This window comes from Chionomys nivalis, chromosome 8 (assembly GCF_950005125.1).
Source record: "Chionomys nivalis chromosome 8, mChiNiv1.1, whole genome shotgun sequence".
NCBI classification, from domain to species: Eukaryota; Metazoa; Chordata; class Mammalia; order Rodentia; family Cricetidae; genus Chionomys; species Chionomys nivalis.
Window position 1 is genome coordinate 35,605,676 of NC_080093.1, and position 13,610 is coordinate 35,619,285.

The 13,610-nt window shown below is 41.9% G+C and overlaps 1 protein-coding gene across 16 annotated transcripts in view; it reads right to left on the bottom strand.

Moving 5' to 3' along the window:
* Trpm3 (transient receptor potential cation channel subfamily M member 3) overlaps window positions 1–13,610 on the bottom strand; it is a 492,783-nt gene that overhangs the window by 257,277 nt on the left and 221,896 nt on the right. The window contains exon 1 of one of the 16 annotated variants that reach the window (XM_057778233.1): window positions 2,839–2,886. The exons of the other annotated variants lie outside the window; for them this stretch is intronic. The gene's annotated coding sequence lies outside the window, so the exon portion shown is untranslated. Of the gene's footprint in view, window positions 1–2,838; window positions 2,887–13,610 lie in introns of those variants that run through there. 16 annotated transcript variants of the gene reach the window in all.

Genomic DNA, 13,610 nt, shown 5'->3' on the forward strand with positions numbered 1-13,610 from the left:
GCAAGCCTTCAAACAAATCTTTTGGGGCATCATCTGCCTGCTCTAGTGAGTGCTGGTCCATGTTCCAGGAGAGGAATTTGGAAAGGCAGCATGCTTGGGACATAAAATCTACAGCTGAGAAAGGAGAAAGGAAGGGCTCTCGTAGATGAGAAGAGTTAGGAATTCTTCTAGCTTCAGTTTTCCCCATCTGTATATTGGGTACAATAATAAAGCTTGACATACTGGGTTGTTGTTACTTGGGGAATACCATGCTTGGCTTCAAGAAGAGAGAATGACCTTGGCTTTTATTTGTTTATTGAGACAGGTTCTCACTCTAGTCCCAGTTATCCCGGTAATAATTTGTAAATCTAGCTGACCTTAAACTTGAGCAGTCACTATCCCGAACCTCCCAGGCACTGAGAGTAAGGTATGCACCATCATGCCAGACTTCTGGACTGATTCTCAAACTATACATTCACATGGAAGGTCATATAAGGGTCTATAAAATACTGGTAGAAATGACCACCCCTCTGTTTGGCTCATAAAACATTAGACCGACAACTAACAAGATAAGAAAAAAAGTTACTGACTTTCTCTGAGCCTCATGTATAGTATAGAGATTCTAAATTAGTATGGAGGGTTTTATGATAAACAGACCAAGAGGTTCATTTTGCACAGCTAGCACATAGTAGGAGCTCAGCGAGGTTGCACAGTAGCTAACATTTGTTAAGGGTCCATTATGTCCTTGGATACATAGAACAGCACTGATGGGGAGGGATCCTCTACAATACGACATCGATTTTATCAATGAAAAACAATGGAGCCAGAGAGAGTTGGCAAGTAAGTTCCAAAGCCACAGTTTGACCTTGAGCATCTTTGCCCAAGGATCTTTCCTTTTACCCCTTGGATACATTGCTTTGCCAGAGGAGACTGTACTGCTTCTGAATGTCCTTTATGTGTGCAGTACCATCTGAGATGCCTGGGACTATTTTGTGTTTGAACCACACTGAACTCCTAGTGGCATGCTGAGAACTGGTTCAGACTTGTTTCTTCCCCTTCCACCTCCACAGTCTAGCATTCACCCACGGTGGGGGTGAACTCGCTGCCACCTGTTTTTTCTCTCCATTTAGGGTAATGGATGGGATGCCACTTTAGGGAGAGCCCAATATGTAAGGCAGAAATTAAAGAAGGGGAGAAATGTTATTATTTCTGTGGCAGCAAGGAAATGGAATGATAACTAGACTTTAAATTTGAGAATATGGGGGCCGTGCCAAACGAATCAGATTCTTCGAGGACACTGTTATTATTAGCTTCAATTTGGGAGGTCCTGCGAGCTTTAGTAAGATAAGATGGTATGTAGAAAAATTACTGCATAGGGATTGTCAATTTGTTTGTAAGTCTTTGAGAGGAAGGTGATTTGGCTTGTGTGCGGTCCAGCAACTTAATTACATTCACCAAGAAAAGCAACCTCTATGCGGGTGAATGGATGAGAAATCACTTCTGTTCCTTGGTATTAGCAGATTAATCAGTTCCTCTGCCATGGCACAATTGGGAAGAGAAGAAAGGTGAGGTAAAAAGGTCTTTCCGTCATTCGTAATGAACTTTGACTCTTTGTTTATGAGGCAAGAATAATTTATCCTAGGAAGTGGGTGTGCATAAGAGCCAATTCAGAAATTCTCCAAAAGATGCATAATTGATTCTGCTATATTGTTGGGTTGGCTTCATTGTGCCTTTATTCAGGTTGCTAGTGTGGCCAGATATTCGATTTAATTTTTTTTCTTTTGGAAAGGGCATATTTTGATGTACAATCATGGTTTAACTTGTGGCCTAAAAGAATTCCCTTTTTCTTTTGTTCAAGGGCTTTGTACTACTCTGCATGAAGCTTTAGACTTTGCTCCAACAGGCAACTAAGTTAGCACACAATGATTGCCCTCATTGTTAGAAAGCATGAAGTAAATCTGACATGCATTTCCTGCTGACGGTTTGATTTTCTTCTAAGGCACAACTTCAGTGGAGGGTTTGCCCTACCAGCTTTGCTTTTTAACTATTCCACAGCAGTCTCCAGTCCTCTCGAAAAGATTCTATCAGCCCTCAGAAATTCACTTCTGTGCCTTCTTTCCTGGAGGTAGACCAGTCAGGTACCCAAGCTGACTTTGTCAGGGGCTGTTTCTTTCTTGTCTTTCTTCACTACCAGCCATGTGTGATATGTAACAGGGAAATGTTTTCAAATGCTAATGATTAAAAGATATCTTTTTTTCTTTTTTTCAAAACAGAAACAAAGGTATCTGCATTTTGAACAAAGTATAATCACTACCCTAAGGAATAAAAACAAGAGCTACTTTTGAAAATTAAACATGAAATCAATAAAACTTTAAGATGAAAGAAGGCAAAATGAACCTATAAATATTGTCACATACAAAAGAAACATTAACTCATTTCATTTAAACAGGTTCCACTCTTTCTCACCCAGGCCCTGCTATCAACGTGAAGGCACCAACAGCTCTGCCCCTGTCTCCCTTTACCTCCTTATTAGCCGTAGACTCTGTCCTTCTCCGGGAGGGAACACTTGCAACACAAACTTAGCAGCTCAGTAACCCAGGCAGGCAATCCAAAGATTAAAACGAAAGCATAATGAACTTCTGGACACAAATAACGAGGGACACATATCTGTGCTGTTCGCCATCCCAGTCTCAGTGTCAAGAGGCCACCCAGTCTTCATTAGAACAAAATACCAAAATATACTTTCATTTCCCCCTCTGTTTGCTCTACCCACTCTGTGTATTCCCTTGGTCTACCTCTAAGTCCCCACATCCAGCCTGGAGAAGGTGAACACAAGAAAGGTTAGCTGGAATCGTTTACCTGGGCACCGACTCCGGCTGGTAGCAAGGCAGAAGTCCCCCTGCACAGCTCCTGTTGCTTTCATTTTGCTGTGACTGGGGCTGGCCATCCCGCTAATAATGCTCGGATGACCGCCCACTGGAAAAAAAAAAAGTCACTTGCCAGGCTCTTCCCCCAAGAGACATTTCAAGTAAGCAATGAACTTGGGCAGATTGGCCCCTTGGAATGTGCCAGGGCTCCAGGATTAGCCTGGCTAAGAAGCCCATGGACATTCTCTCAGAGTCCTCAAACACGGTTTGATTTGAACATCTAATCTGAAGCCAGAAGAAAAACAAATCCCTGGAGAGATCGGGTTTAAGTAGCACAAGTCCTAACCGCTTCCAACCCCCCCCCCCACCTTTTCTTTTTCCATTTTCGAAGCGGGAGGGAGGCTTGCAAGAGTGATAAGGTGTTCGGAGTTCTGAAAGTTCAGCCTTGGAAAGTGAATCTCTCTAAAGAAACAGTGTATTAATGCTGCCAGTAGTTTGAACACACAAGAGCCATTGTTCCTCGGCCGAACAGCATGGAATGATAGTATTTCTTTAAAGAGAAACTGTTAAAACCCACAGCGTTTCAAAGGAACCCTCGGGTCCCTGCACATGAACCTAAGCAGAACGCAGTTGGGATTGGCCAAGTTGTTCACCTTTCACAGTTAGATGTCAACACAACTTGCCAGATTGGATTCCTTGCCTGCAGCCTTCCCCTGCCCAGCACAAAGGCACGAGAGACCTGCATTCCCTGTTTATGGTATCTGCTGAGTGCCCCGTGGATGTGGGTGCAGACAGAAAGTGGAGAAAGTGTGAGGAGCCAGCTGTGTGATGGGCTTCACTAGGAGACTCCTGCCTGTATGAGGCCCCATCGGGTGCTTTCAGAGATCACCCAAGAGAGAATGTTTTTGATGATAGATAGTAACGAGGTAAGCAAATACACTCGGGAGACGAGTTCAAATTTCAATAAGGCAAACAAGCTCTGAAGAAGTGAGTGTCTGAGCACTGTATCTCTTTCCCAGGCTGGCAGTCAACTGAGAGGTGGCACCCTTCCACAGCAAGCCTTCAGGGCTATAATCAGCCAGGGCAGCGGGACTTTGCTTTTCATTTTCCTGTTACCTTGTGTCCGAGTGAATAGCTCATGTCCTCAGTACAGTAAAAATGACAATAGTAACCAAGTGACTTATTTCGCACGTGGATTAGCGCATAAGCCAGCCATCTTTACTGCCTGTGCTCTTTGCAGGATCGATTCCCATATTTGCTAGTCTTTTGATAAACCATAATTTCCCCAGAGACAAGGGACAGTCATCTACCTAGGGACTTTCGGTGGATGAAACATGGTAAAAAAAAAAAAAAAAAAAAAAAAAAAAAAAAGACTTAAGTGAATCGTGTCAAGCTTTACCATGAAACCCAAGAGGGAATGCTGGGGAGATGAATCCAGAGTGTGCTCTGAATAGTTAGCCGTGCAAGTGTGGGGTCCTGAGTTTGAGCGCCCAGAACCCATCGAAAGCTGGACACCTTGGTGCTCATCTGAAATCTCAGCAATTCTATGACAAAACATGAAACAGAGATAGGACAATCCTTGAGCACTCCTTGGCCAGTTAGTCTGGGATGCGCAGCAGCAGACAAAAGAGACTTTGTCTGCAACAAGATGGAAAGATGGGGACTGGCATCTGAGGCCATTACCTGACCACCACACATGCACAGTGGTATATATGTGTTCTCTGGTCTTTTTCTCTCTCTAATCCAATCCCTTGAAGATGATGATGATTATTTTATTATTATTATTATTTGGTAAAAGGTACAAACATCCTCTACCTGTCCTTAGGAATTAGCCACAGCTGTAATGCCACATAATCCTTTCCTCTGTGCCTCTGTGAGCGTTCATTCTAATTAAACCATTAGAGATTGTCTCTATGTCATTGTTAAAACTTCAGAACTGGAAACTAAATAAATTATGGTTTATGCCATTTGATAATCACAGAAAGGCTTCAGGGAGAAACATATTTTCATGTTGCAATGTGAAAAAGAGCAGACCACAGAAAAATAGGAAGAAAAAAAATGGCAAATTTTAAATAGGAAGATGATTGGCAACTATGCTAGTTTTCATTTTATTCCATTGCTTTTCAGGTGCTCCTTGTCATTGGGAGACTGTGGAGTTAAAACAACGCACTTTGCATTTGCTTTTCAGTTACCACGCTCTGTCTTATGCTCACTGGATGGTACGGGAAGGTGCTCAGAAAAGTATTTAGAAAGAAGTTCATGAAGAATGAGAAGGACTCCAAAGGGAGATCCTGGAAAAGAAAGACTTTTGTTTTCAATATGGTGTGAGATTTCTGGAAAGGCACAAAGAGAGAAATGGACCGGGAGAGGTGAGAGGAAGGAAGTGGTAGGGAATAGAGAGGGCGGGATAAGTGGGCAGACTGATACTTTGGAAGACCTACTGAGAAGACAATGTAGCAGCAGTCAGTTATTATGCTAAATCAATGACTTTTCAGTAAACTTCCCAATGCAGAAAGAGTCAGCAATTCACCTTCTTCAACACCTTCTGCCAGCAGATCCCTCTGATAGAGTCTTTTACCACTTTTCTATGCATTTATTTTGATTCTTTCTTTAATTTTGATTCATTTTTATTTTGGTTTAGTTTTGCTTGCTTTTCTTTTCTAAAGAGAAGTAAATATTCAGTAGAAAAGAGTATGAGTTGCCGTCCATGAAATTTACACCAGAGATGAAAATATTGCTACAGAGTCCTGGGCCTTTTGTGGGAGTTGAAACAGGAAGCTCCAGGTGAAGTCAGCAGAATGGAGCTTCCACATGAGGTGGACCCTTTGATTAGGCAAGGTAATTAGCTCCAAAGAGACTCGCAGCTCAGAGCTACTTTGCATAGGGATCTCTTCACACCCACAGCATCATTATCCGAGATGCAGCTCCCAGAAGGATTTATTACCAGGCTGCTTCAGGTGTACTTTTAGAGAACTTGAGTTGTAACAGTAGAAGATCACATGCCTGGTGGTCACTATGGCTATTTCTCACTTCCGCTTTCATGCCATGGCAGAATGCCTTATTCTCCAAATTTATCGTTGATGAAACATTACATCTGAAAAGGATTTGTTGGCACACAATTCTTTAAAAAGTAAAATTGGATTTTCTATTGCTGGAAACGCGATTTTAACATGTAAAATGCATATTGGGTTGCCATGAGAACCTGCAAAGAAGCTGTTCATTTGGTAGTAATGACAAAGAGGATGATTCAGATTAGGGGCTCAGCAAACATTTTCACCGTAGGTCAGATAGTATGCACTTAAGGATATTAGTGGACAGCAAATCCCCACCTTAATACTTCACTACTTGGTTATCATGCGGGATGAAGTAGCCACAGACACGATCATGACTGAGCATACTTCATTTCAATGAAGAGGGTAGTGGGCTGCAAGTGATGTAACTGATCAACCTTTGAAACAGAAAAACCAAAACCAAACAAACAAAAGCAAATTCTGCAATGGGCTGTCAGGGGAGCCGCTGGTGGACCTCCAGGCTTTTTGGCACCACCCCTCACTTGTCTCCACTCTTCTTCCTGCACAACAGGCAAGTTGTCTTCAGACACATTTGCTTCTCTTGCTTTTTCTTGTGATAGGTCCATCCTCAGATATCTCACCCCCTAGCGGTCTTTGACCATCCTAGCCAAAGGAACACCTTGCCATTCTACCAGGTCATGTCCCCTCGCTCTACTAGGAAGTTAAGTTCCCAAGGGCAGTGATGTCAGTCTGTTACCACCATCAGCGTTGCACTTGGAACTGTGGCACTGGGGAGGCACACAGAAGACCTAGAAAACCCTTCCATTTCCCGAAGAATAAAACCTTCCCTTAGAAAGACGCCTTAGATGGATGGCATCTGGGCCTGGAGAGATGACTCAGTGGTTAAGCACACTGGCTGCTCTTCTAGAGGACCCTGGGATCAAGTCCCAGCACCTCCATGGAAACTCACAACTGTGTGTAACTCCAGTTCCAGGGGATCTGACACGCTCACACAGACATACATGTAGGCAAGCACAAATTCACATAAAATCAAAATAAACAAAATAAAAAAGAAATGGATGATGTCAGAAGGACTTGTGTCTCCTAAAACTTTGAGGCTAACTAGGTAGGCGTTTATGTTGGGTTCATAGCAACGCATTATTGTATAAGGAAGGGCTACATCTAATAAAATATTATCATTTGGGGGTTACATTTTCCCCATATTTGGAAGTGTGAAAAACGTAAGAGTCCATCAGAAGTGTTTATCCAAGCCCAGTGGTACAGGCCTGTAATCCCAGCTGTTCGGAAGGCTAGGGAAGGTCTATCTTCACATTCAAGGTTTACCTGAGCAACAGCGTGAGTTGAAGGATCGCTTTGGCACCTGAGGGTAAAAAGTGAGGAGAGTGGTAGTGACAGAACTCACAGGAGGAGTACCTGTCTAGAACGCATAAAAGGCTAGATTCAATCCTCAGCACTACGAAAACCAAAAACGACATGGAGATGAAAGTCACAATGCTCTCATGAAGTGACTGCCGTTGAGGAGACACAGGCAGCCCCTCTTAAATGCCCTTCAACCCTTAAACTCCTTGTTTTTATTCCAGTGTGTGAGAATAAATGTGTTGTGGTTTTCACCATCTGAATTGCCATTGACCGATAAACAACCCCAGAGGACACAGCAAGGTCCCTGTTTCTGGATCACGCCGCCACAAGCATGTCCTTTCCCAGCGACTGATCATGCTGTCGCCTACGAAACTCTTATGTATCATCTGAGCCCAAGTGAGAACAGCTCAGTATTGAAAGGCTTTGGGATCTGACTCTGGAAGGGTTTTATTCAGATCTCTTGACTTCCTGGCGATCCTTAACACTCTTTCTGTTCAGGTCAACCAGAATATGGATGGTGTCCCTGATCCACCAAGCGGTTCCACACTTCTCAGCCACGGGGCGTGTTTTTATTTCCTTTGGAAAGTTAGATTATTCCTTCTGCACCAAGTGAGTGCCTTTGTATTCCTAAGTCTGCATAAAACACTTTGTTCTGTGAGAGGCTTAGCTAACCCCTGCAAGCCTGAACAACCGCGACTTTGTTCTGCTTCCATACTTGGCTCTCACGCCCATCAGCAGCAGGCTCACGGACTGTTCTAATCACTTATTTCTGGTTCAGTAGGTACACTCACCCACTTCCGCTGTCTCCTGTCCCCATCCTTTTCTGTGTCTACTATGGCACAGCTAGAGCGTGGACGACCTCCCTAGAAGAATTCTCTTCTTCGCCATCCTTTTTTTTTTTTTTTTTTTTTTTGGTTTTTCGAGACAGGGTTTCTCTGTGGTTTTGGAACCTGTCCTGGAACTAGCTCTTGTAGACCAGGCTGGTCTCGAACTCACAGAGATCCGCCTGCCTCTGCCTCCCAAGTGCTGGGATTAAAGGCGTGCGCCACCACCGCCCGGCTCTTCTTCTCCATCCTAGTTTTCCTTTCTTCCTCAAGGACTGCTACACCCTCATTTCTAGGATTACCTTTTGGAGACTAATGTGGCTATAGACTGAAATTACTTGAAATAGAACTGACTACACAGCATCTAAATTTATAAGATATAACTATCTATTTTGTCTATTAATTTTGAGAATATCCACACTTCCCAGTTATAAATAAAACTCATCCTTTATAAACAGGCCATGCTGGGAAAATTGCATTTAAATATGACCAGGATTTGCATGTGGAATGGTCATTCTACACTGTCATCTTGAAAATAATCTCCCAATATATTTATATGTAACATGTAAAGCTTCTCCATTGTAAAGCAATTAATCGTTGCTTAAGCATAATACATTTTCCACAGCTTTCTATTACACACAGAATGTTTCTGAACATAGTATTCATATAACCTTTGAAGTAAGTTTATAAAAGAGACATCACATTATTTTCTTATATAAAGGAAAACTGGGTTTTATGCAGATTAAGCATTATGCCAAAGTTCTATACCAGTGATTGGCTTAACCTTAGCCTGATGGCCGTGTGCTTCTGTTGGTACTGAGGTCTCTGCTTTCTTTATTCTGTCACTGATTTTAAAGATGCAAAATATGGACTGGCTTTGTGGGAGCCTAGTCTGTTTAGATGCTCACCTTCCTAGACCTGGACAGAGGGGGGAGGACCTTGGACTTCCCACAGGGCAGGGAACCCTGACTGCTCTTAGGACTGGAGGGGGGGGGAGGGAAATGGGAGGAGGTGGAAATTTTTAATAAAAATAAATAAAATAAAATTTATGACTGGCGAAAAAATAAAAATGTACAATAATGCTTTACTTTTGGGTGTGGTGGATTAATGTCATCAGAATCCTGATGCTTGTTAAAATGTACATTTATTTCATCAGGTCTAAAAGGCTCCGATGAAAGAGTTGAAATGAAGATATTGGCTTCTACTTCGAAGTTATTCCACAACTACCAAGGATTAGCCACGAGCTTTGCCACAGTTCTCGTTTCCATACTTAAACATTTATATGCTCCGCCTGCACACTTAGGAACTCACTGCCTCTGTCGACCCAAAAACATGACACCGCTGCTCCCTGGGAATCTGGTTCACATCCTAAAAGGCAACACGATAAACTTTACCCCAAGAAAGAGGAATTGAAAGTCAAGGCTGTGACCAAAAACACCTCGTGAGACTGAAGCTTGGCATCATTTAAGCGCTCCATTCTTTATAGTAGATCATTGTGGTCGTTCTGATTTTGTTAAGAGGCATAGCCTGCCATCCCTTTCCTGCCATTCTGCTGAGTCAAAAAATTAGAGCATTTCATGTTCAGTGAATATGTAGATAGAATTTATGTGACAAGCCACATCCGGTGCAGAGGCCAATTTTAATCTTGATTCTTTTGTCCTGGAGGGATGAAGATGCTGAGGCAAACAGAGAATAAGACTAGATAAATCACTACAGTCAAATTTTTGGAGAATTGTTTTATCAGGATCAACTCCTAGGGAAATCCCAATCTTGTCTGTCTGTCTTTATGTATGGTACAAATTTTATTTTATCACACTCCTAACTACTTACTACTATGAGTTAAATTTTAAAGTAAAAATTTTTAATTACAAAATAGAGTGCAATTTGGCTATAGGATTTTATTTCTGAACTCCCAATTTTCCTTATCCATTTAAAGTACTAAGGCAGAGCCTGGTAGAGGCATAGCTGATCTTGAGATATGAATCCTGGCCACGACTTGTTGATAGCCAGGTTCCTAATCTTGGAGAGTGGTACGCTCTTAGAGACCTCCAAGGTCAGCTGCGGGTCTTGAGAGTTAGGATTCTGGGACACAGAGACCTGCAGCTTTGTTTTTAGTCCCTCATTAATGTGGACAAAGATGGTTGAGAGGCTGTTTTTAAGAGGCAAAGATTTTAAAGTTCTTTACACATTTGTGGAATTATTATTCTTTTTATAAGCAAGCAATGGAACCATTGCGGAGAGCAAGGGTTTCAGCCTATCCAGCACAAAGTACATAAGAAGATTTGAATTAATAAGTAATCCTCGAAAGAATTCTCACCAGGCTCCAGCCATTCTGAAAAATGTCCCTGGCTGAGCTATTCAGCTCATATGTAAAACTGTAATTCTGTTTCAGTGAGAATCCAAGTGTTATTAACGACATTGTTATGATTAAATGATAACTTGGCATTTTTTATTATGCCTCTTAGAGAACTTCTAAGACTGGAACATGGTGTTCCCTTACCCTCTTTCCTCACCAAATGACAAACCAAAACTTAATATTGCCATTCTAGTCAGGATTTATAACAAAGCCAAACAAAACAGAACAAGATTTATAGGAACCCCTCCCTCAAAACCCTAACAATCAAGAATGACTGAACTGGAGGGTAAAGACGATCTTATTTGTATCATTGGTAGCAACATATAAGCATACAGGCCCAGCAATGTCAATGCAATATTGTTCCTACCATCTTTCGGGGAATGAAGAATGTTTAGATGTTCAGTTAATGCAGCATAAACGTATCTATCTCTATCTGCTAGCCATTGCTCTCAGTCAAATTGCTTAGTTATTTGGTAGAAGATAAAACCATTCCCGTAAACCGGGCGGTGGTGGCGCACGCCTTTAATCCCGGCACTCGGGAGGCAGAGGCAGGCAGATCTCTGTGAATTAGAGGCCAGCCTGGTCTACAAGAGCTAGTTCCAGGACAGGAACCAAAAGATACGGAGAAATCCGGTCTCAAAAAAATCAAAAAAAAAAAAAAAAAAAAAACAAAACAAAAAAAAAAGCAAAACAAAACAAAACCAAAAAAACCAATCAAAACATTCACATAGACGCAACCTTTGATGAATGCCAATGGGACAGTTGACAGTTTTCATGATGTTGAAGTTTACCAACCCTATCTCCAAAACACTGCTAATGCCGTCTTCCCTAAACATTTGCTGCCGGAGTCTGCATCTTACCGATTATGTGTTTCTTTATTTGCTAATATAAAACCCCTTTGAAGATTTTAGATCCCGGGGTAGATTCTAATCTATATATTTAGTCTTCTTTAAATATATTTTACATTTGATGCACAAGAAAATGAATACAAATTAAAATATATGCTTAAAGAATCTTAGAAGATAGCACAAAAAATACAGATGTAGGCTCCTATGCAGATCCCAGCTTATGATGTTTGTATGTAGATATGTAAGTGGGTGTGGGTATAGGCTATGAAATTAGAAAGGACCCCACACAAAGAGGAGGGAAAGATGGGGGAGGAGTTAAGCACATGGAAACAGAAAAGAGGCCATGGGGAGTGAGGAAAGATAAAAAGGGGAGATATAGAGGGTTGGGCGGGATAGAGGGAGAGAGAGAGAGAGAGAGAGAGAGAGAGAGAGAGAGAGAGAGAGAGAGAGGAAAATTATTAAAAACAATTTTTGTTTGAAAATGCCACAATGAAACTTACTCATATATATGCAAATTAAAAAATTGAAAGAGAAACTATAAACAGAGGCCCAGTTGAGAAGCTCTAATTGTATTAATATATGTTATTAAAACCAGTGCTACCTGGATCTTAGCCTTGAGTCTGTGGCTAGAGACTCTGAAAATGGGCCATCGGTGCTGTGTGCTCACGTTAAATTTTAAAATTGCGTTGTTTGAGTTATTCCTTTTATTTCATGCATAAGGATGTTTTGCCTGTATGTATGTATGTGAATCATGCATATGTCTGGTACCCACAGAGGTCAGAAGAGGGTGTCAGAATTCCTGGAACTGGACTTATAGATGCTTGTGAGCCAGCATGTGAATTGCTAGGAACCGAACATACCCAAGACCTTTTCTGGAACAGTTAGGGCTAAGTCATATCTGTACTTTCTTTTTCCAGTACTTCACACACATAACACACACACACACACACACACACACACAATCAACTGTACAAACTGGGGCCCCGATGAGTTCTGTTTAGTTGATTCTGTGGGCCATAAGGGTGTGTGCCACCAGAACACCCCCCCGCAGACATCAATTAAGCAAGGCTCACAGGGGCTCACAGAGACTGAAGCAGCAATTACGAAGCCTGCACAGGTGAGCTCAGTCCTTGGGAATATGTTCTGGTTTCTAGCTTGTTGTTTTTGTGAGACTCACAGAAGTGGGAGTGGGGGTGTCTCTGACTCTTTTGTCTGCTGTTGGGTCATCTTTTTCCTTCTACTGGGATGCCGTGTCCAGCCTTGATATGAGGGTTTGTGCCTACTTAGTCTTATTGTGACTGTTCTGCCATGTTCAGTGTACAATCCTGGGAGGCCCGCTCTTTTCTGAAGAGAAATGAAAGAATTGTGGATCTGGGGAAGAGATGAGGTGGGAACGGTACTGGGAAGAATGGAGGGATGGGAAATTGTGGTGGGGATGCATTAAAAATGTTTTATATAATAAAAATATAACAAAAATCTTTGAAAAAAAGAAAAAGTCATAAATATGAATAAAGTCTGGACTAGAATCAATAATCAATAAAGAACTTCCTCAATTTATCATAGACCAATAGTTTTGTAGACCACTATAATATGATCGTGAACTTGGCCTTTGGGCAATGTTAAATTGCTATGATTGTTTCCAAATGTTTGTTCTCAACCTCTGTGTTCTGAGCATTCACCATTGGCTTAAGGGACAGCATCTGATCATGGACCACTAGACATGGATCTGTGTGCAGTGAACTGTCTTACTCTAGCCGTATCCGCATTATTGGGCAACATGACAGAAATGGGGATGCTTACACCTCACTGACCTACCAAATAGTACTAAAGTTAATGCAATTCTCAGGCGACTGCTTCACAGTAAATTTGTTCTGGGGGAAAGCCAGGTACAGTAAAGACCTATTTAATACCAGCAGCAATAATGAACAGTTTCATTGCTCTTGACATAGGCCATTCAGTCGCCTAATGGTTGTCAAGTCTTTATTAAGTTGAGCCTTCTCACAAACCTGTGAAGCAAGGGTTTATATTTTATGTTCCTTTTTCAGGTATGAACATGAGGCGGCAGCTATAAAGAGTTTAATGTCATCCAGCCAGAAAGCGGAGCACATGGACATTAGAGCATCTTATGAGACTCAGATGGCTAAGAGGGGCCATTCTATCAGGGAAGTCAGTGTTGCCTGGAAGGTTCATTGAGCTAGCCTGGCCCATGGCTGGTGTGCACTGGCAGTACAAGATGGGTATTGCATTCCAGGAACTTTTTTGCATTCCTCCAAATAATGTGTTCTTCCTTAATTCCATAACTAAGGGATATAACCTTAATTACCCGTTCTTAACCTCTGTAATTT